Consider the following 23554-nt stretch of genomic DNA (forward strand, 5'->3'; position numbering starts at 1 on the left):
CCGATCCGATACCGATACTGACCGATACTGGCCTATCCGAGCATGTATTAAAGTTTAAAGTTATTTAGCCTACTTAGTTGTCAGAATCATGTTGAAAAGGATTTTAGTACTCTTGATAACAACTAGCCAGCTGAATTAGGTGAGTTTGAATAATACACAATGGTTGGTAACAAGAAACTGACCTGTTTATTCAAGGATAAACACAAAATAGACAAAATTATACATGACAAACAGAAATGGCATCATTGAACTAGGGCTGGGCGATATGGCCTTTTTTTAATATTGCGATATTTTAAGACCATGTCACGATAAACAATATATATGTGGATATTTTGCCTTAGCCTTGAATGAACACTTGATGCATATAATCACAGCAGTATGATGATTCTATGTGTTTTGATTGATTGATTGAGACTTTTATTAGTTGGTTGCACAGTGAAGTACATATTCCGAACAATTGACCACTAAATGGTAACACCCCAATAAGTTTTTCAACTTGTTTAAGTCGGGGTCCACTTAAATTGATTCATGATACAGATATATACTATCAGATATATACTATCATCATAATACAGTCATCACACAAGATAATCACATTGAATTATTTACATTATTTATAATCCAGGGTGTGGAGGGGGGCGCCGGATGTAAGTGTCAAAAAGACAGCCAAAAGAGTTTGATATGAGAATAAATCTAAAGTTAAAATATAGGGTAGAAATGCACCCATTTGCAGGAAATGTAGTCTTGATTTTCAAAATGTTCTTTCATGGCTTGCATGTCTACATTAAAACATTCTTCTTCATACTGCATTAATATATGCTACTTTTAAACTTTCATGCAGAGAAGGAAATCACAACAAAAAAAATCACTAATTTTTTCATACGGTGTTGATGTGGAAATGTTTGCCTCGGCATTTTGATGGTGTGGACGTGTGGCACCAAATGGAGATAAGCGTCTCGACATACATTACAATATTTGAACAATGATGACGAAAACGGTTTTCTCTGTCGTGTCCGTGTGTCGAAAATTGTTATGCGCTTATTTTTTTATTTGATTTTGTGCGTGGCATAGATTTGCCGTGCGCAGAGGACGTTTGAGCAGGCGCGCACCTTAGCGGCTGCGCTGGCATCACAGCTAACGTTAGCCATGCTGCTACCTCTCTGCTCGGGGAGGACGTATACGTATGTGACGTATGACGTGACAGTATGTGCCGTATGACGTGACAGTATGTGACGTGTGTAAGAAGGTGCACTTGCTGTCTGTGAGAGGGAGACACAGGAAAGAGTGAGAAGAGCCTGTCATGTAATGCCAGCAGCTAAAAGCAACTGCGTGAGAATTCACAGACCTGTGGATGTGTTGAAGGTGTGCTGGAAAATGCGCAACGGAAATTACGGAGCAGCAGAAAAGTGGAATGTATTATTTAAATCGGTGCGTTGGAAAACACGGACCGGAGTTTTTTTTTAACTGGATCTGGATCGGCATTTTCCCATGCCTTGCCGATACGCATTTTTTGGCAAATATCGGCGGCCGATCCGATCCAAATATCGGATCGGGACATCCCTAATATATACACACACACACACACACACACACACACACACACTGTAGATTAAGTTTAAAAAAATTGTTTAAACACATCGTGGATGGGTTAAATGTTTTTTTATTTTGTATGCATTCCAAACTTGTATATAAAAAACAACAAAAGATAATGTTAAAACACAAAAACATCAAGAACTGTACTTTAAACATGAGAATACTATAATAAAGCATTTGGCTTGCACTAACATGAAGAAAAACACACCTTGCTTAACGTCTTCTTTCCTTTTTGCTCATCCTCATTTCCTTCAGATTGTGCACGGCCGCCTCGTCGTCCTCCACAGCCTTGGAGCACAGACGCTGCACTCGGACGTGCAGGTTCTCCAGGGAGCTCTGCCGTATAACAAGACCATTAGCAAAAGTCCTTCACTGCAATGTTATTTACAAAATACACATTGGCAACACTAAATGGTCCCGAGTGTGTGAATGTTGTCTATCTGTGTTGGCCCTGTGAAGAGATGGCGACTTGTCCAGGGTGTTAACCGCCTTCTGCCCGAATGCAGCTGAGATAGGCTCTAGCACCCCCCGCGACCCTGAACGGGACAAGCGGTAGAAAATGGATGGATGGATGGTGTGAATGTGAGTGTGAATGTTGTCCATCTATCTGTGTTGGCATTGCAAAAGGTGGCGACTAGAGATGTCCGATAATATCGGACTGCCGATATTATCAGCCGATAAATGCTTTAAGAAAATGTAATATCGGGAATTATCGGTATCGGTTTCAAAAAGTTAAATGTATGACTTTTTAAAACGCCTGTACGGAGTGGTACACGGACGTAGGGAGAAGTACAGAGCGCCAATAAACCTTAAAGGCACTGCCTTTGCGTGTCGGCCTAGTCACATAATATCTTCTGATTTTCACACACACAAGTGAATGCAAGGCATACTTTGTCAACAGCCATACAGGTCACACTGAGGGTGGCCGTATAAACAACTTTAACACTGTTACAAATATGCGACACACACCAAACAAGAATGACAAACACATTTCGGGAGAACATCTGGACCGTAACACAACATAAACACAACAGAACAAATACCCAGAACCCCTTGCAGCACCAACTCTTCCGGGACGCTACAATACACACCCCCCGCTACCCCCTACCCCAAAACCCCGCCCGCCCCAACCCTAGCCCACTTCAACCTCCTCATGCTCTCTCAGGGAGAGCATGTCTCAAATTCCAAGCTGCTGTTTTGAGGCATGTTAAAAAAAATAATGCACTTTCTGACGTCAATAATAAATATGGCAGTGCCATGTTGGCATTTTTTTCCATAATTTGAGTTGATTTATTTTGGAAAACCTTGTTATATTGTTTAATGCATCCAGTGGGGCATCGCAACAAAATTAGGCATAATAATGTGTTAATTCCACGACTGTATATATCGGAATTGGTAATAAAGAGTTGGACAATATCAGAATATCGGACATCGGCAAAAAAGCCATTATCGGACATCTCTAGTGGCGACTTGTCCAGGGTGTACCCCGCCTTCCGCCCGAGTCCAGCTCGGATATGCTCCAGCACCCCTCGCGACCCCGAAAGGGACAAGCGGTAGGAAATGGATGGATGGATATTATTAGAGAGGAAAATCACTCTTCTTTACCTCTGTGACGGACAACTCCTTAGCTGCTATTGTAAATACAGCAGTCAGGTTGTTGGCGACGCTCCGCTTCTCCTCATTGGTCTCCTGCAGCACAATGTGGTACCTGGAAGATGAACGACACGCTTGCTTCTGTAGCGACTGCAGGTCCGATACATGAGCCGCATCAAATATTTGGCCTTCAAAATGATAAAAATGCGACTTTTTTGATTGTAGGCGTGCTTAATGAAGTGTCCTATGAGCTACTGACTGCTGCTGAGTCGCCTTCAGCTGCTGCACGGCCTCGTCGTAGCCGTAGTTGACCTTCTTCTCCAGGAGTTCGCGGTGGTTCTCGGCCACCTCCATCTCGGCCGCCCAGTCCTGCTCCTCTCGGACAAGGTCCTGCACACAGACGGATGCGTTTAGAATGTGGAATATTTTAGCTTTTGGGTGGATTTCATTCGATTGACTTGTATGCATGAGGCTGCCACGTTTGTTTCTACATGCAGTGATATGAGTGAAATGTGTAGTTCTCAATTTGTTTAAGCCGTGAAATACATAAACATATAAAGTGGCATGCATAAGATGTCAGCAGTGTCCCATCATTGTACAGCTGGTACTATAAGGAAGCTGTATTTCAAGTCATTAAGAACTTTACTGTATCAAACATAAAATATTAATAGATACTACGGCTGGGCGATATATATATATATATATATATATATATATATATATATATATATATATATATATATATATATATATATAGCTGTGATGCTAACGGTGCGTTGCCAGTGGTAATACGAGAGAAAGAAGGTGCCAATCTGGTAACAAATGGAGGAAGAATTCATTCCCAAGAAAAACAGCACGGGGTCCATCATCTGCCGGTGGTTTGGCTTCAAGCGGGAATATGTTGAACAATTATGCGGCGAAAGACACTGCTATTGTGACGTACAAAGCTCATAACCACATGCTGCCTGGGTGTCTACAGGAGAGGTTCAAACCTAGGGAGAGTCCCTATGACCTCAGAGGTTCAGCTGTCTTTCAGAAAGCAAACATAAGAACGAGCTTAAAAAGTAGATGTGTTTCTGTCAGGGGGGTTCAACTGTGGAACAGCATGGATGATTCCTTAAAGGGGAACATTATCACCAGACCTATGTAAGCGTCAATATATACCTTGATGTTGCAGAAAAAAGACCATATATTTTTTTAACCGATTTCCGAACTCTAAATGGGTGAATTTTGGCGAATTAAACGCCTTTCTATTATTCGCTCTCGTCATATCGTGAAGCAATCCGCCATTTTCTCAAACACCGAGTCAAATCAGCTCTTTTTTTCCCCGTATTTTCGACTGTTTTCGGTACCTTGGAGACATCATGCCTCGTCGGTGTGTTGTCGGAGGGTGTAACAACACGAACAGGGACGGATTCAAGTTGCACCAGTGGCCCAAAGATGCGAAAGTGGCAAGAAATTGGACGTTTGTTCCGCACACTTTACCGACGAAAGCTATGCTACGACAGAGATGGCAAGAATGTGTGGATATCCTGCGACACTCAAAGCAGATGCATTTCCAACGATAAAGTCAAAGAAATCTGCCGCCAGACCCCCATTGAATCTGCCGGAGTGTGTGAGCAATTCAGGGACAAAGGGCCTCGGTAGCACGGCAAGCAATGGCGGCAGTTTGTTCCCGCAGACGAGCGAGCTAAACCCCCTGGATGTCTTGGCTCACACCGTCCCTTATGCCACCGAAGGTAATCAAGAGAAGAATATCGACCCTAGCTTCCCTGGCCTGCTGACATCAACTCCAAAACTGGACAGATCAGCTTTCAGGAAAAGAGCGCGGATGAGGGTATGTCTACAGAATATATTAATTGATGAAAATTGGGCTGTCTGCACTCTCAAAGTGCATGTTGTTGCCAAATGTATTTCATATGTTGTAAACCTAGTTCATAGTTGTTAGTTTCCTTTAATGCCAAACAAACACATACCAATCGTTGGTTAGAAGGCGATCGCCGAATTCGTCCTCGCTTTCTCCCGTGTCGCTGGCTGTCGTGTCAATTTCGTCGGTTTCGCTTGCATACGGTTCAAACCGATATGGCTCAATAGCTTCAGTTTCTTCTTCAATTTCGTTTTCGCTACCTGCCTCCACACTACAACCATCCGTTTCAATACATGCGTAATCTGTTGAATCGCTTAAGCCGCTGAAATCCGAGTCTGAATCCGAGCTAATGTCGCTATAGCTTGCTGTTCTATGCGCCATGTTTGTTTGTGTTGGCTTCACTATGTGACGTCACAGGAAAATGGACGGGTGTATATAACGATGGTTAAAATCAGGCACTTTGAAGCTTTTTTTAGGGATATTGCGTGATGGGTAAAATTTTGAAAAAAACTTCGAAAAATATAATAAGCCACTGGGAACTGATTTTTAATGGTTTTAACCCTTCTGAAATTGTGATAATGTTCCCCTTTAAAATGTTCCTGTTCCATTCACACATTTAAAAAACACTTTAAGACCAATGTCTTGAAAAAATATATCACTCTTGAATCAACACCGTAGTTAATACTATGATTTGTATTTGACATTGTTTATAGGGTTAGGTGCAATAAGTGTTCAACTTCAGCCTAAACCCTTTCGGTCTGCAACTAGTTCATTTTATTAATGTACAGCTGTTTATGTAAAACTGTTTGTTTATTTTGTTGACCACTGACCGAAGAAATAATAAACTAAACTAAATTCATTAAAATAGGTTTTTAGCACTTTGCCTTTCTTTAAAATTATTGTCTGATTTGTTGACTAATCATTAAGATAATCGTTGACTAATCGTGAATTGCAGCCGAATATGGAAGCAGTGAAGAATATGGAATTATTTTTGGTCCAGAACATATTTGCCTTCATGTGTTTCTTGCCACCTTATGTTGCATATTTTTTAATGAGATTTCCAGTTCATTTCATCATCTATTCCACCCAAAATATGAACCTGGGATCTGAGCTGAGGATGTTGTTGTGGCTTGTGCAGCCCTTTGAGACACTTGTGATTAAGGGCTATAATAAATAAACTTTGCTTGATTTTACCCTGTGAATGGATATGAAATGAGTCTTAAACTGTATGTATTACGGTCTTAAAAAAGTATTAAAATTTGACCAGCAGAGACACGGACTACAAAATAAGTAATAAAAGTATGTATGATTTGTGCCGAAATCGTAATGGTTTGATATTGGTATCGGCCAATACTCAAAGCTGCAATATCAGTACGGAATTTAATATTAATGTACATTTTGTGATATGTAACTTAACGAAGAAGGTGAAATTGTCATAGGTGTTACGCCGTGATTGATGTAGGGCAGACCTGGGCAATTATTTTGACTCAGGGGGCCAAATTTAGAGGAAGAAATGTGTCTGGGGGCCAGTATATCTATCTATCGATCTATCTATATTTACATATACTAATACCATACCTGCCAACTTTTGAAATCAGAAAAACCTAGTAGCCAGGGTCCAGGGGTTGCAGGCCCCGGTAGGTCCAGGACAAAGTCCTGGTGGGGGGTTCAGGCTTCGCCCCCCCGACGCAAAATGATTATTAGCATTCAGACAGGTTAAAATGTTGCTAAAACCATCACTTTTCTATCAGTCACAGTGACTTTTCAAAACAAAAATATTACAGCAAAAATCATATGGGTTGATTGACATGTTTATTCTGTAAGCTAACTTCAATAGTTTGAAATTATTTTGACAGTTAATGCCAGTTATCCTGTCAACCTTTCACAAGACTTCAATTTGTTAATTGAAAGTATAAACAGTATAAACACTTTTTACAGTAAACAAATGGTAAAACAGTACTAAACAATTCCATTAAAAAAAAAATTGGTGTCATTATTAACTTTCTGTCCAAGCTTGTATAATCTACTGCCTTGTTCAATTGTAAAAAATATTCTGTGCCTAAAATTCACATTTCTATCACAATTATCATACTTTAAACATGGTAAGCTAACTTCATTAAAATTAATAGTCCTGTCAATAGCATGGAATTACAATTCAAATGTAGTTTTTTTGTAAGCCTTTCAAAAGAATTCAAAATATGAAAAATTAATGAAAATTAATTTAAGCCATCAGACACTTGAAAAGTGGCACATCACATCTCTAATGTAATCATTTTAACTTTTCAACAGAAATAGCACTGCAAAAATATTAAGGACATACTTCTGTATTTTGGTATTTCTTCAACTTGGACTTGAAAGCATAAATAGTATAAACACTTTTAACAGTATAACAGTACTAAACAATTCCAATAGATAACATTGGTGGCATTACCAATTTTTTTTAATTTTAAGGCCTTAAATTGAATTTCTTGGATTTAAGACTTTTTAAGACCCTGCCCTGTATGATACATCTTGACATTTACTGCAGTAGCTGTCTTACCAGCGTTGTCCAACTCATCAGTCAGCTCAGAGGCTTTGGCCTGCAGGTTATTTTGGAAGGACTCCAGATTGCTGCGATACTCCTGAAGCTTCTTGAGGTCCACTGCAGCTTCATCTTCTCCATCCTTTTGGTTGTTAGACGGTCCTATGGGGCCAGAGGGTCATTACACAACACGTGACATACATGCAGTGCCAGATTTTGTGAGAGACTCCTCTGACCTGTTGGCTTTCCCTCTCCAGACGTTCAACCTCTTCAGTCAGTATCCTGTTCTTCTCCTCCGTGGAGGTCAGAAGGTCTTCATCAACATTGTACAGCTTCTCTGTGACGAAACAGAAATATATTCAACCTGCACATATTTACTTCAACACAGAAACGGCGCGTACTCAGTTTAGTGAGGAAAGTTTCGTCATCGTCCTCAAAGGTGTCGGCACCCTGCAGGAATTTAGAGTACGTATCGGCTGTGTAATCGAGGAAGAGCTGCGGACACAGCAGAAGAGGCGAGAACATTTTAGATGAAAGTCTGGGGTTTTGAAACGGCCCTTGTATTGGTTGCGTTGGTACCTTGTTGTATTCGGCACACTCCTCAACGTTATCGCTGTCCTCACAGAAGTCACTGAAGAGCAGGTCCTGTTTGCTTCGGCTCCAGTTGATCTGACGCCACAGACAGGCGACGTTCAGAAGATTATTGTGTTTAAAGATAAACCTCTCATTTCAGTTTAAACGTTGTTTGTCGTTCACCTTCACGGTATCGATCATCCACATAAGGGCACCCAGCGCCTGAGGCCACGTATGTGGCGCACCAACAGAGTACATAGAGCACTTGGAGAGGACAAAGGGATATCTAAAGGAAAGAGAGAGATAATGATACTGTGTGTGTGTGTGTGTGTGTATATATATGTATATATTATTAGGAAGTAGTATTGCACAATATATATGATATAAAATATAAATAATATCAAATTGGCCATACAATAAGGCTTTTAATGGATTTCTATTTATATTCTAAAAGTTATGTATTCATAATTTAATACATTTTCATACATAGATACTCTTACGTTTGCGTTTTGGTGCAACTTTTTTCCATGCGTGTAAACACCTGTTAATGAAAACTATTTGTGCAATAATACCTAAAGGAGATGTGTATTTTCATCCTTAAGCACACTTATTATATGCATCAATTTAGCACATATGCATTTTGGCACTTTAATTACTAAGGTTACTTGAGTTGTCCGATAATGGCTTTTTTGCCAATATCCGATATTGTCCAACTCTTAATTACCGACTCCGATATCAACCCATACCGATATATACTGTCGTGGAATTAACACATTATTATGCCTAATTTTGTTGTGATGCCCCGCTGGATGCATTAAACAATGTAACAAGGTTTTCCAAAACAAATCAACTCAAGTTATGGAAAAAAATGCCAACATGGCACTGCCATATTTATTATTAAAGTCACAAAGTGCATTATTTTTTTTTAATATGCTTAAAAACAGCAGCTTCGAATTTGGGACATGCTCTCCCTGAGAGAGCATGAGGAGGTTGAGGTGGGCTGGGTTGGGGGGGGGGGGGTTCTGGGTATTTGTTCTGTTGTGTTTATGTTGTGTTACGGTGCGGATGTTCTCCCGAAATGTGTTTGTCATTCTTGTTTGGTGTGGGTTCACAGTGTGGCGCATATTTGTAACAGTGTTAAAGTTGTTTATACGGCCACCCTCAGTGTGACCTGTATGGCTGTTGACCAAGTATGCTTTGCATTCACTTGTGTGTGTGAAAAGCCGTAGATATTATGTGATTGGGCCGGCACGCAAAGGCAGTGCCTTTAAGGTTTATTGGCGCTCTGTACTTCTCCCTGCGTCCGTGTACCACTCTGTAAAGCGGCATTTTAAAAAGTCAGAAATTTTACTTTTTGAAACAGATACCGATAATCTCCGATATTACATTTTAAAGCATTTATCGGCTGATAATATCGGCAGTTTGATATCATTGGACATCTCTAATGGTTACCTTACTTTTGATCTGTCCTGAGCCTAGGTCATGCAGCAAACTACTGTTTTTAAAGGGTCTCGATTTAATTTGAGCTGTATTATATTTGAGTTTGTGTATTTTATTATGCCACTGATGTCGGTGCTATCTAACTTAACTTTTTATGGAACTTGTTGTCCATCAACTTGCCAAGGACTGCAGATGGAAATTGGCATTTGGGTACAATCTGGCACATTGAAGTTTTATGTGTTCATTAATGTGCATTGTCCCATGTAACAAAGATATAACAAATGGCGACTTTCCATCAGAAGTGTTTTTTTACATCTATGAACAAGCTTACTGGTGTGTTTTAGTGGTTGGGGACCACTGCTTTAAGACCTCTATGGTGTCTAACCTGAGGGCCTTGAGGAGAGCAGGAACCTCCTCCTCCACTTTAGAGTTGGGCATTTCAAAAGTGGGGTCCAGCTGGCAGTAGATGAACTCAAATATCTTGACAAACTCTTTGGTGGAAGGTGACTGGAGAGTCTTGGGGGACAAAAGGCCCGGGTAGCCCTGCTCTGTCAGGAACTATCACAGGAAAAATCAATTATTTGGTATTCTTACTTGCACTTTCTTAGACACAATATATTTAATGCATTACAGATCAGTGTTAAATCATATAAAAAACAGTACAGTCCAAAAGTTTGGACACACCTTCTCATTCAATGTGTTTTCTTTATTTTCATGACTATTTACATTGTAGATTGTCACTGAAGGCATCAAAACTATGAATGAACACGTGGAGTTTATGTACTTAACAAAAAAGATGAAATAACTGAAAACATGTTTTATAGATAGATAGATAGATAGATAGATAGATAGTACTTTATTGATTCCTTCAGGAGAGTTCCCTCAGGAAAATTAAAATTCCAGCAGCATTGTACAAAAGTGAGATCGAATTTAAAAAGGAAGAAGTAAATAATGGGAGTATAAATGGAAACAAAATAGAAAAATATTACAATAGAATAAAAATTCAAATATACTCTAGTTTCTTCAAAATAGCCACCCTGTGCTCTGATTACTGCCTTGCACACTCTTGGCATTCTCTCGATGAGCTTCAAGCACACCTGTGAAGTGAAAACCATTTCAGGTGACTACCTCTTGAAGCTCATGGAGAGAATGCCAAGAGTGTGCAAAGCAGTAATCAGAGCAAAGGGTGGCTATTTTGAAGAAACTCGAATATAAAACATGTTTTCACTAATTTCACATTATTTAATTAAAGTACATAACTCCACATGTGTTCATTCATAGTTGTGATGCCTTCAGTGGCAATCTACAATGTAAATAGTCATGAAAATAAAGAAAACGCATTCAATAAGGTGTGTCCAAATTTTTTGACCTGTACTGTATATACTAGGGGTGTAACGGTACGTGTATTTGTATTGAACCGTTTTGGTACGGGGGTTCGGGTTCGGTTTGGAGGTGTACCGAGCGAGTTTCCACAAGGACATATTAAGTAGCGTAACGCACGTTGTGTAAACAATGCACACAACACACGGCATGCTAGCAGCTAACGGGCTACGATAGACTGACCATATGTCCTCTTTACACCGAACATGTCCTCTTTTGCGGAGCTGTCAAGGCGGAGTTTCTTAAATGCCTCAAATGTCCGGCATTTTGAGTTAAGGGTTGCGTGTATTTTCAATGTACGTTCAGGGTTAAGAAGGGGTTAAAAACAAAATAAATTGTGCGCAAAGCAGCATTCGTGAGAGAGGGGCAGAGACAGAGAGAGAGTGAGAGAGTTATGATAAACGCGCATGCGTCGCTAGGCTCTGCTTTTTATCCATAGATTTGTCAGATTTAATTTTTTATTATCTATAGCATATATTGTCAGATTTAATTTTTTATTATCTATAGCAGGGGTGTCAAAAGTGTGCCCCGGAGGCCATTTGCGGCCCACAGCTAATGTTTTAAAGGCCCACGGCACATTCTAAAAAAAACTATTAAAAGAAACAAAAACATAACAAAAGTGAAATAAAAAAGCTTAAAGGTTAAATGTAATTTAGAAAAAGTTGCAATGTTGACTAATAAAACAAAGCTGTTTTTTTTCTTTCAAACTGTCATTGCTCAAAACATAATATTGAATCAAAATCAATGTTATTATGAATTATTGACCTATCCAAGGTTCCGATTACTTCACATCAAATATCCCACTAAGAAAAATATTTTTGGTGGAAGATTTTGCAAATTTGGTAAATAAATAACCCAAAAATGTACAATTTGTTGTTTTCTTACTGTACCGAAAATGAACCGAACCGTGACCTCTAAACCGAGGTACGTACCGAACTGAAATTTTTGTGTACCGTTACACCCCTAGTATATATACATACAGTATATATATATATATATATATATATATATATATATATATATATATATATATATATATATATATATATATATATATATATATATATATATATATGCACATATACAGAATTTGTTCGACCTCAGCTTTCCATTCCAAAGGGTCAGACGAAGAATGTATGAAAACGTGTATGAAATGTATGAAAACCGAAGCAATTTTTACCATAAGAAATAATTAAAATCCAATTAAACCTTTTCAGACACCCAATATTGTTAACGCAAGACCAATTTTTTGAGAATTATAGTTTTGCATGAAAAAAAATAAGAAAAATACATATAAATGACAAATGAAATGGATAAACATTTAACATATCGTACAATAACTGAGAGACGATATATGAAAATCAGTGCAAACCTTGGGAGAAAATTTTCGGCAAAAAAACGAGTCATATGCAAAATACTGCGTGCGGCGAACATGTGATACCACTGTAGTTTTTTTTTACCTCATGGAGCTGTCTGATGCACTGCTGCACGTAAGACTTGTCATGTAGCGGCCGAGCGTCTTTGACCTTCTCAGTCCCTCCAAATCCAGACATGCTGCTTGTACGCGGCATGCCGGCTCCACTCATGCTGCAGTCCAAAATACCATCAAGCACCACAACTTTTTAACATATCCATTGGTTGGTTACTTGACAAGATAAACAATCTCATTCCTGATGATTAGCATCCTGATTGTTGCCTTGTCCTTCCACTATACAGCTAAACATGATTGGTTTACAGCAAGGGTGTCCAAAGAGTGACTTAGGGGCCATTTCCCACTTGCAGCTTTTTTTCTACTGGTCCTTGGCATATTTTGAAAAATAAAATTAATTTTCTTTCTCACACAAAGCTAAGACATTGATGTTGTGTTCAGAAAGCTTAGCTTATAATGTTCTATTACTGATTGATTTTAGCATCTTGCACAAAATGTATGAAAGTGGCCCCCCGTTTGGAAGCATTATTGTAACAAAATTATTTGCAAACACGTATCTCAATATGTACGTCTGATCTGTGCATGTTTTTTTAATTTGTGTGTCCTTATTATGTTTAAAACACACAGATTGAGATATGCAATTGCAAATAATTTTGCTATAATAATACCCACTTACCCACACCACCTTCAAATTGTATATATGCAGGTTTGAACACCACTGGTATACAGCAATGTTTGTAGTTATAAATATCACATCACCGTTACTGATGCATCTTGTTACTGTCGTTCACCTACCGTGGACCAAAAAAGCTTGTCTTTCTCTCAGACGTCCCAGACTGCAGTTTGGGTATGTTGAGCATTCCGAATGAAGGTTGTTTGCTGTTAATAAACACAAGGATTAATGTTTTTTTGCCAAAGAAACACTGTCACAACTTGTTTCCATACCTTTATCATGTGTCCAAATATATTTCCCCAGTAATTCCATCAAAAAAATGTGGCTGAATTAGGGCTGGGCGATGTATCGATATACGCAATATATCGCGGGTTTGTCTCTGTGCGATATAGAAAATGAAAATGACTATATCGTGATATCGAGTATACGTTCTCACGCAGTTGCTTTTAGCTGCGGGCATTACACTACAGGCTCTTCTCGCTCTTTACGGTCTCTCCTTCTCACAGACAGACAAGCGCACCTTCTTACACACGTCACATACTGTCACGACATACGTCACATACGTATACGCCCTCCCCGAGCAGAGAGGTAGCAGCATTTGGAGTGGTGCGAGCGCTAAAACAAGAGAAAGAAGGTGCGAATCTGGTAACAAATAGAGGAATAATTAATTCCCAAGAAAAACAGCAGGGGGTCCATCGTCTGGCGGTGGTTCGGCTTCAAGTGGGAATATGTCGAACAGACAACCGTAATTTGTCAAGTGTGGGGCGAAAGCGTTGCTATAAAAAGTAGCATTACTGCTGTAACAAACAGTTCAGGGTGTCCCAAGTTACCGGAGTGTGTTAGGTAAGGAGGAGGAGTTTTGTCCCTCCAGAGTTGTTGCCGTAGGGCTGTGACGTAGGGTGCGTGTGGTTGTGGAAGGAGGTGTGTGATGTTGACATTAAAGAAGCGGTGGCTACCGAACCTGCTCTAATGTCTCCCGTTTATTATTTTATTAGATAAGTACACTGTATAGGCCAGGGGTCGGCAACCCGCGGCTCCGGAGCCGCATGCGGCTCTTTGATCACTCTAATGCGGCTCAGCAGCTTACTTGCTGAACCCCCCAATTTTCCCGTGAGACTTCCGGATTTCAGTGCCTCTCGCAGAAAACTCCCAGGATTAATATTCACCGATTTTCACCCTTTCAGCTAGTGCCATGATGGTACATCATGTGGCGCCCTCTACAATCTGTATTAACAGCGTGCCAGCCCAACACTTGTTATACAATTTACATCTTCGGCTTGCACACGTACGTGACAGCAAAGCATACTTGGTCAACAGCCACACAGGTTACACTGACGGTGACCATATAAAACAACTTTAACACTCTTACTAATAATGCACCACACTTTGAACCAAAACCAAACAAGAATGACAAACACATTTCGGGAGAACATCTGCACATTAACACAACATAAACACAACAGAACAAACACCCAGAATCCCATTCAGCCCTGACTCTTCCGGGCTACATTATACACCCCTGCTACCACCAAACCCCGCCCCCACCCAACCCTGCTCCCTCACACATCAACCCCCCCCCCCCCTCTCTGTGCGTCGGTTGAGGTGGGCAGGGTTTGGTAGCGGGGGTGTATAATGTAGCCCCGGAAGAGTTAGGGCTGCATGGGATTCTGGGTATTTGTCCTGTTGTGTTTATGTTGTGTTACGGTGCAGATGTTCTCCCGAAATGTGTTTGTCATTCTTGTTTGGTGTGGGTTCACAGTGTGGCGCATTATTAGTAAGAGTGTTAAAGTTTTTTTTATACCGCCACCGTCAGTGTAACCTGTGTGGTTGTTGACCAAGTATGACATGCTGTCACCTAAGTGAGCAAGCGGAAGCCCCATACAATGTGTGGCTGAGCAGGCACGCTGGTTATAGTGGGTGCTATATGCTTTACCATCACGGCACGCATGACCTGGGAAACGCCGTTCATTTAAATCCCGCGTGCCTCACTAGCATTCAAATCCCATAAAAAGGTGTGGGCCGTGTGTCTGAGACCCCTGGTTTATACATAGCACAAAGCAAAAAAAAAAAACGTTGTATGCAGTATTATTTCATTTAAAATTTCAAAAAATTATTGCGGCTCCCATTGTTTTCTATAATTTGTGAAACTGGTCAAAATGGCTCTTTGACTGGTAAAGGTTGCCGACCCCTGGTATAGGCGAACCCAGGACACTCGGCTACACTGCTAATATGTAGCATCATTTGAAAAGTCACCTGCTAGACAATGAACAGTGCTTACTCAGCACGTCAATATCTCCGTTTGGTGCCACACGCCCACACCATCAAAATGCCGAGGCAACCATTTCCAGATCAACACCGTATATACTAATATTGATGCTGTTGTCGATAATGTTCATTTTTGTTTCACTACATTTGGATTTGTGTGTCCTCAATTGCTCTGTTTATTGTTGTTCTTAATGTTGTTGGGACGGGTTTGGTTTTGGAATTGGATTGCATTGTTGTGTATTGTTTTGTTGATTGATTAATAAATTCATAGAAAAAAGAAAAAAAGAAAAAAAACACTGTATGAAAAAAATAGTGATTTTTTTCAGTTGTGATTTCCTTCTCTGCATGAAAGTTTAAAAGTAAATAGTGACAGAGAATAGAACAAGGATGGACAATTCAACCCTTAACTCAACAATGAGTAGATGAGTGTTATGTGTGTGTATATGTGTAAATAAATGAACACTGAAATTCAAGTATTTCTTTTATTTATATATATATATATATATATATATATATAATATATATATATATTATATGTATATATATATATAATATATATAATAAAATAAATATATATATAGCTAGAATTCACTGAAAGTCAAGTATTTCTTATATATATATATATATATATATATATATATATATATATATATATATATATATATACATATATATATATATATATATATATATATATATATATATATATTAGAGATGCGCGGATAGGCAATTATTTCATCCGCAACCGCATGACAAAAGTCGTCAACCATCCGCATCCACCCGAATTAACATTTAATCAACACCGCACCCGCCCGCACCCGCCCGTTGTTATACATCTAATATAGACGATGCAAGGCATTAGTGAGGTTATAAAGCTTTTGCCTGTTAAAGAAAGGCGACTGATCCAATGAAGCAATCATCTGGGAGCCGCGCTGAGCGCACCTCCAAGCGCGTGGCGGTGCGATGTCCCTCGCACCCGGGTTCGCGCCCGAGGCTTCAGCGTGCACCACGGCGCCCATCCTACTCGTCGCGGCCTAGCCCTAGTGGCTCTCGCTGCCGGCGACGGCCGGGTATGGGCCCGACGCTCCAGCGCCATCCATTTTCAGGGCTAGTTGATTCGGCAGGTGGGTTGTTACACACTCCTTAGCGGGTTCCGACTTCCATGGCCACCGTCCTGCTGTCTATATCAACCAACACCTTTTCTGGGGTCTGATGAGCGTCAGCATCGGGCGCCTTAACCCGGCGTTCGGTTCATCCCGCAGCGCCAGTTCTGCTTACCCCACCCCTTTCGTGAGCGCACTGCGCGCGGAGTGACCCCTGTTACGCGCCCCCGGCAACGGGGGTGGCGGGCAGGTAAGCTGCGCGGGCGGAGCACGCGGAGTGACCCCTGCTACGAGCCCCCGGCCACGGGGGTGGCGGGCAGGTAAGCTGCTTACCTGCTGCGCGTGACGCCGGCCGCGGCGAAGGCGGAGTGTCGTGCGGTGGGCGCGGTGGTGACCCTGGACGTGCGTCGGGCCCTTCTCGCGGATCACCTCAGCTACGGCTCCCGGTGGGGCCCTCTCGGGTGAAGGGGCCTCGGTCCCGGACCCCGGCGAGGCGTCCCTTCTCCGCTCCGTAAAAGTGTCCACCTCTTTTTTTTTTTCTTCTTCTGTTGTGGCATATGCTGCAGGTGCCTGCTCGTTTTTCGTATGTGGGTAACAACATTTAACTATGTATATATATTTCCGAATTGGTTTAACTGCCACCCGCCTGAATCTATTTAAAATCAAATTTTTTTTTATTTCAACCGCCTGACCCGACCCGCGGATAAAATCTAATTTTTTTTTTATTTCAACCGCCCGAACCACGGATAATCCGCGGACTCCGCGGTTGTGTCCGCAAACCGCGCATCTCAAATATATATATATATATATATATATATATATATATATATATATATATATATATATATATATATATATATATATAAGAAATACTTGACTTGGTGAATTCTAGCTGTAAATATACTCCTCCCCTCTTAGCCCCGCCCCCAATCACGCCCCCGCCCCACCCCGACCACGCCCCCCACCTCCCGAAATCGGAGGTCTCAAGGTTGGCAAGTGTGACCGGGCCGCACAAGAAATTAAAAAAAAAAAATATATATATATATATATATATATTCTTTTTAATCAAATCAACATAAAAAACACAAGATACACTTACTATTAGTGCACCAACCCAAAAAAACTCCCTCCCTCATTCACACTCATTCACACAAAAGGGTTGTTTCTTTCTGTTATTAATATTTCTGGTTCCTACATTATACATCAATATTAAGGCTGCAACAACTAATCGATTATAATCGATTATAAAAATAGTTGGCGATTAATTTAGTCATCGATTCGTTGGCTTTATGCTATGCGCATGCGCAGAGGCAATTTTATTATTATTATTATTTTTATTTTTTTTATTTTTTTTAAATAAACCTTTATTCATAAACTGCAACATGTACAAACAGCTGAGAAACAATAATCAAAATATGTATGATGCCAGTATGCTGGTTTTTTTTCCCAATAAAATACTGGAAAGGATAGAAATGTAGTTTGTCTCTTTTATCCGATTATTAATCGAAGTAATAATCGACAGATTAATCGATTGTCAAATGAATCGTTAGTTGCAGCCCTAATCAATATAGATCAATACAGTCTGCAGGGACACAGTCCCTGAAGCACACATGATTGTGTGTGCTGCTCAGGGCCGGCCCGTGGCATAGGCCGTATAGGCAAATGCTAAGGGCGCCGTCCATCAGGGGGCGCCACGCCAGTGCCACAAATGTTGGAGAGAAAAAAAGAAAAAGAAAAAAGTTGGTACTATTATTTCTAAATACAAAAAATAATCCCACGTTAATTAAAATGCAAAGTAAAGCCTATTTAATAGAAATATTATTTGTTACAACATTACCCTTTTTTATCCAAGAAAATGTTTTTCACCAGATCAGGTTGTCAATGAAATTAGATTTGTTTAAATTACTTATCATAGTTTTAATGCCTTCAGTGACAATCTACAATGTAAATAGTCATGAAAATAAAGAAAACGCATTGAAATGAGAAGGTGTGTCCAACCTTTTGGCCTGTACTATATTACATATCCAATTCTTCCTAATGCTAAATAAATACCATTTTAAATTATTAAGAAGTCGCGTTATAAAATGGCTGCGGAAACACAAAACCTTAAAGCGTGCTTGTCCAGAAGCTATCAATATTTTCCCTTCTATCTTATTATCACAAACATCTACGACTACGTTGTTGCGTTGTTTATATGGTAAATTGGGTGTGTGCTGCCACCTACTGGTAACACTTGCACTCTGCACTTCAGCGTTACAAGCCATGTACTAACTCAGGGGTGTCAAACTCAAATACAGAGTGGGCCAAAATGTAAAACTAAACAAAGCCGCGGGCCAAGGTTGAACAAATTAACCTTTTAATAGGGACCCAAACAAGTTGTGCATTGAATATTGAACAAGCAAGGCTTATATAACTTTATAGTGACATGCAAAATCGAGTTTCAAATAATAATAATACAAAAATATCAATGGCATATCAAATACAATTTAAATAAAAATGTAATGCCTCTTTTCTATTTGCAGCCTTCTGAGGTAAATATCAAAATAAACTTTTTCCACAGGCTAATAATGAATTTGAAAATAAAATAGCAATAATGAACGAATCAAACATTCAAGCCTTAAAGTAGCAAGAGAAAGTGCATGAATAAAACGTTAATTATTGCTCAGTTTGCTACACTGATTTGCTTTAACACTGAATATGGAACAAGCAACGCTTATATAACTTAATAGTGCAAAATCAACTTTCAAAAAACAAACGAAAAAACATCAACGGTATATTAAATACAATTTAAATAAAAAATTGAATGCCTCTTTTCTATTTGCAGCCTTCTGAGGTAAATATCAACATTAACTTGGTGGGCGGGGGCGGGGTTCGGTGGTAGCGAGGGGTGCATATTGTAGCGTCCCGGAAGAGTTAGTGCTGCAAGGGATTCTGGGTATTTGTTCTGTTGTGTTTATGTTGTGCTACGGTGCGGATGTCCTCCCAAAATGTGTTTGCCATTCTAGTTTGGTGTGGGTTCACAGTGTGGCGCATATTTGTAACAGTGTTAAAGTTGTTTATACAGCCACCCTCAGTGTGACCTGTATGGCTGTTGATCAAGAATGCCTTGCATTGACTTGTGTGTAAAAGCCGCATATAGCATGTGATTGGGATGGCACGCTGTTTGTATGGAGGAAAGGCGGACGTGACGACAGGTTGTAGAGGACGTTGAAGGCAGTGCCTTTAAGGCACGCCCCCAATATTGTTGTCCGGGTGGAAATCGGGAGAAATTTAGGAGAATGGTTAGCCCGGGAGATTTTCGGGAGGGGCACTGAAATTCGGGAGTCTCCCGGGAAAATCGGGAGGGTTGGCAAGTATGAGTATTAGCGGTGAATGCAGTGTTACAGCGGCACTGCCGTTATATAATACCGGCGGGCCAGCTCTAATGTTAATTTGATATTGCCTCAAGGGCCAAATGAAATTACCCGGCAGAGTTTGACACCCATGTACTAACTAATATGTACTTATGGCGGCTATCAATGCTTGTATTGTTTAGTTTACCAGTACAGTTACTTAAAAAAAACCCACTATTAATCACTTCTATGCATTTTACCAAGGTAATTTCACTATGTGTTAGTTTCATGTGACGAATTGGCGCGTTTTATGTGTTGACTTCATCCATCCGTTCTCTTTATGTCCAGTTTAAAGTGATGTAGTATTTACCAAACAATTACACAAGGCGAATCAGTAAAGAATCTGGGTATTATCTTCGACCCAACTCTCTCGTTTGAATCACACATTAAGAGTGTTACTAAAACGGCCTTCTTTCATCTCCGTAATATCGCTCAAATTCGTTCTATTTTATCCACTAGCGACGCTGAGATCATTATTCATGCGTTCGTTACGTCTCGTCTCGACTACTGTAACGTATTATTTTCGGGTCTCCCTATGTCTAGCATTAAAAAATTACAGTTGGTACAAAATGCGACTGCTAGACTTTTGACAAGAACAAGAAAGTTTGATCATATTACGCCTATACTGGCTCACCTGCACTGGCTTCCTGTGCACTTAAGATGTGACTTTAAGGTTTTACTACTTACGTATAAAATACTACACAGTCTAGCTCCGTCCTATCTTGTCGATTGTATTGTACCATATGTCCCGGCAAGAAATCTGCGTTCAAAGAACTCCGGCTTATTAGTGATTCCCAGAGCCCAAAAAAAGTCTGCGGGCTATAGAGCGTTTTCTATTCGGGCTCCAGTACTATGGAATGCCCTCCCGGTAACAATTAGAGATGCTACCTCAGTAGAAGCATTTAAGTCCCATCTTAAAACTCATTTGTATACTCTAGCCTTTAAATAGCCCCCCCTGTTAGACCAGTTGATCTGCCGTTTCTTTTCTTTTCTCCTCTGCTCCCCTTTTCCTTGAGGGGGGGGGGGGCACAGGTCCGGTGGCCATGGATGAAGTGCTGGCTGTCCAGAGTCGGGACCCGGGGTGGACCGCTCGCCTGTGCATCGGCTGGGAACATCTCTGCGCTGCTGACCCGTCTCCGCTTGGGATGGTGTCCTGCTGGCCCCACTATGGACTGGACTCTTACTATTATGCTGGATCCACTATGGACTGGACTCTCACAATATTATGTCAGACCCACTCGACATCCATTGCTTTCGGTCTCCCCTAGAGGGGGGGGGGGTTACCCACATATGCGGTCCTCTCCAAGGTTTCTCATGGTCATTCACATCGACGTCCCACTGGGGTGAGTTTTTCCTTGCCCTTATGTGGGCTTTGTACCGAGGATGTCGTTGTGGCTTATACAGCCCTTTGAGACACTTGTGATTTAGGGCTATATAAATAAAGATTGATTGATTGATTGATACTCCACGCCACATGATGGCGGCAGCGTTAGTCTGAGTGGCACAAGAAGAAAACCGGAAGTAGTTTGTTGACGAATTGGGCCCGATCAAAAGTTGATCGAACATCTAGTTTGCGTTCTGCAACAAGGTTCTACCGACGGCCGTGGTTTGTATATTTTACACTGAAGACAATGCATTGTTTTATTTGGTTAAATGACACCGATGTGAGGCGAGTGTTTGGAAATGTTTGTTTCGCCGCTTACTATTGGACAGACGTGAACCACGTGACCACGAGACGCTAGACTAGTCGGCAACAGTTCCGTTCATAAAAAGTATTAACGTCATTGAAAACAATGCGGTCATTCATGCAGGGCATGGTTGTTGTTTGGTGTGTTGATACGTGACGTCATCGGCATTTAGTGTGTGTCACCGTCACTGTAGATTGTTGTGTGGGGAATGATATCATCCCTTCTAACTCCCTCACAGTATCGCTTCTCGGCCTTTTGGCCAAGATCAAGTGTAGTATCTGTTCTTATCAGTTTAATATCTGATACGTCCCCATCCGGGGACCATATATTAAATTGATTATTGGAATAGGGAGACGGAATAGGGGCTTGCTCCGTCCACTCCACGCATCGACCTGGTATTGCAGTACATCCAGGAACGGTGCACCCCCTCTATTGGTTAAAATAGAAATCGCATATTCCCGAAGCCACTAAGTTTGTGGGACGTATTAACCTCTTAAGGTCCAAGCTGTTTGGGTACATACATTTATTTTATTTCTCTTTGATGTTAGGGCTTATTGGACCCTAATTACAATAAAAACTGTAATCCATAAGTAACAATAAAAAAAAAAAAAATAATAATAGATTTTTTTAGGAAAAGCACATGGGACGTATTTACCTCTAAAGGTCCAAGCTGTTTGTGTACATGCATTTATTTTATTTCTCTTTGCTGTTAGGGCTTATTGGACCCTAATTAGAATAAAAACTGTAATCCATAAATAACAATAATACTAATAATAATAATAATAGATTTATTTTGTGAAAAGCACTTTATATTGGGTAAACAACCTCAAAGTGCTAGTAGTGTATTAAAAATATAAAAATAAAAATATATAAAAACTAGAACAGCCAAATACCTAAATCTAGTATGCATGTATCTAAAAAAAAGAAAGCCTTTTTTTAAAAGCATCCACAGTCTGTGGTGCCCTCATGTGGTCAGGGAGAGCGTTCCACAGACTGGAAGCGGCAGAGCAGAAAGCTCGGTCTCACAAACAACAAACGTGTACTTCATGTTTAGTGACATGCTAATTCTTATTTTTACACTTTTTTTTCCTCCCCCAAATTCCATTGTATGTTATACTCTTCTGATACCACCAGATGGCAGTATAAGTGTCCACATAAGCGGCCATGAGACCCCAATTCAGTAGTGTACACAATTTTGGAAATAATAATAAATGCTCGGTATTTATTAAGTTATACTCGTGGCAGTCATAAAAAATCATAATGTATATTTGACACCAATATAGTCACTATTGGTGAGAGTTAAGTTTAAATATTTGGTAGTAATCTATTTTGGCTTTTGTTTTGAAATGTAAACATTCCACTAGATGGTGCCATTTCCCCATTTCTTGCCAGTAATGTATCTAATAAAGAACTTTACTTTAAGTTTCACACAAAAATGTTACCAATGATTGTCACACACACACACTAGGTGTGGCGGAATTATTCTCTGCATTTGACCCATCACCCTTGATCACCCCCTGGGAGGTGAGGGGAGCAGTGAGCAGCAGCTGTGGCCGCACCCGGGAATCATTTTTGGTGATTTAACCCCTAATTCCAACCCTTGAGTGTCAAGCAGGGAGTAATGGGTCCCATTTTTGTATTTATAGAACAAGCATACAAATAGAAGGCCAATAAATACATTGGTATATAAAGTTAAAGTACCACTGATGGTCACACACACTGACCCAACCCCTTGTTCCACCCCCTAAGAGGCGAGGGGAGCAGTGAGCAGCAGAGGTGGCCGCACTCAGGAATCATTTTTGGTGATTTAACCCCCAATTCCAACCCTTGATGCTGAGTGCCAAAGAAAAGAAAATAGTATAACTAAAATGACACATGTGGATACAATAAGAATATGAACTAGTTTTCAACGAACAATGTCAACAATAAAGTGTAAATAATAACTGTGGCCTCCAACCCGGTGGCAAAAAAGGAGACTAAAGTTTATATTATACTTTTCAAATGTAGCAAAGCCTAGAAGCAAGCTTTTTCTCCCCC

The 23554-nt window shown here is 40.3% G+C and overlaps 1 non-coding gene and 1 pseudogene across 1 annotated transcript; one reads left to right on the forward strand and one right to left on the reverse strand.

Annotated features, from left to right (window-relative positions):
* Positions 1 to 1644: 1644 nt before the first annotated feature.
* LOC133575044 (kinetochore protein NDC80 homolog) lies at positions 1645 to 22565 on the reverse strand (annotated as a pseudogene).
* Positions 21757 to 21946, forward strand: LOC133590724 (U2 spliceosomal RNA). The gene has a single exon (XR_009814497.1). It is a non-coding gene; the product is annotated as a U2 spliceosomal RNA (small nuclear RNA).
* Positions 22566 to 23554: the final 989 nt, after the last annotated feature.

This window comes from Nerophis lumbriciformis, linkage group LG03, assembly GCF_033978685.3.
Source record: "Nerophis lumbriciformis linkage group LG03, RoL_Nlum_v2.1, whole genome shotgun sequence".
NCBI classification, from domain to species: domain Eukaryota; kingdom Metazoa; phylum Chordata; class Actinopteri; order Syngnathiformes; family Syngnathidae; genus Nerophis; species Nerophis lumbriciformis.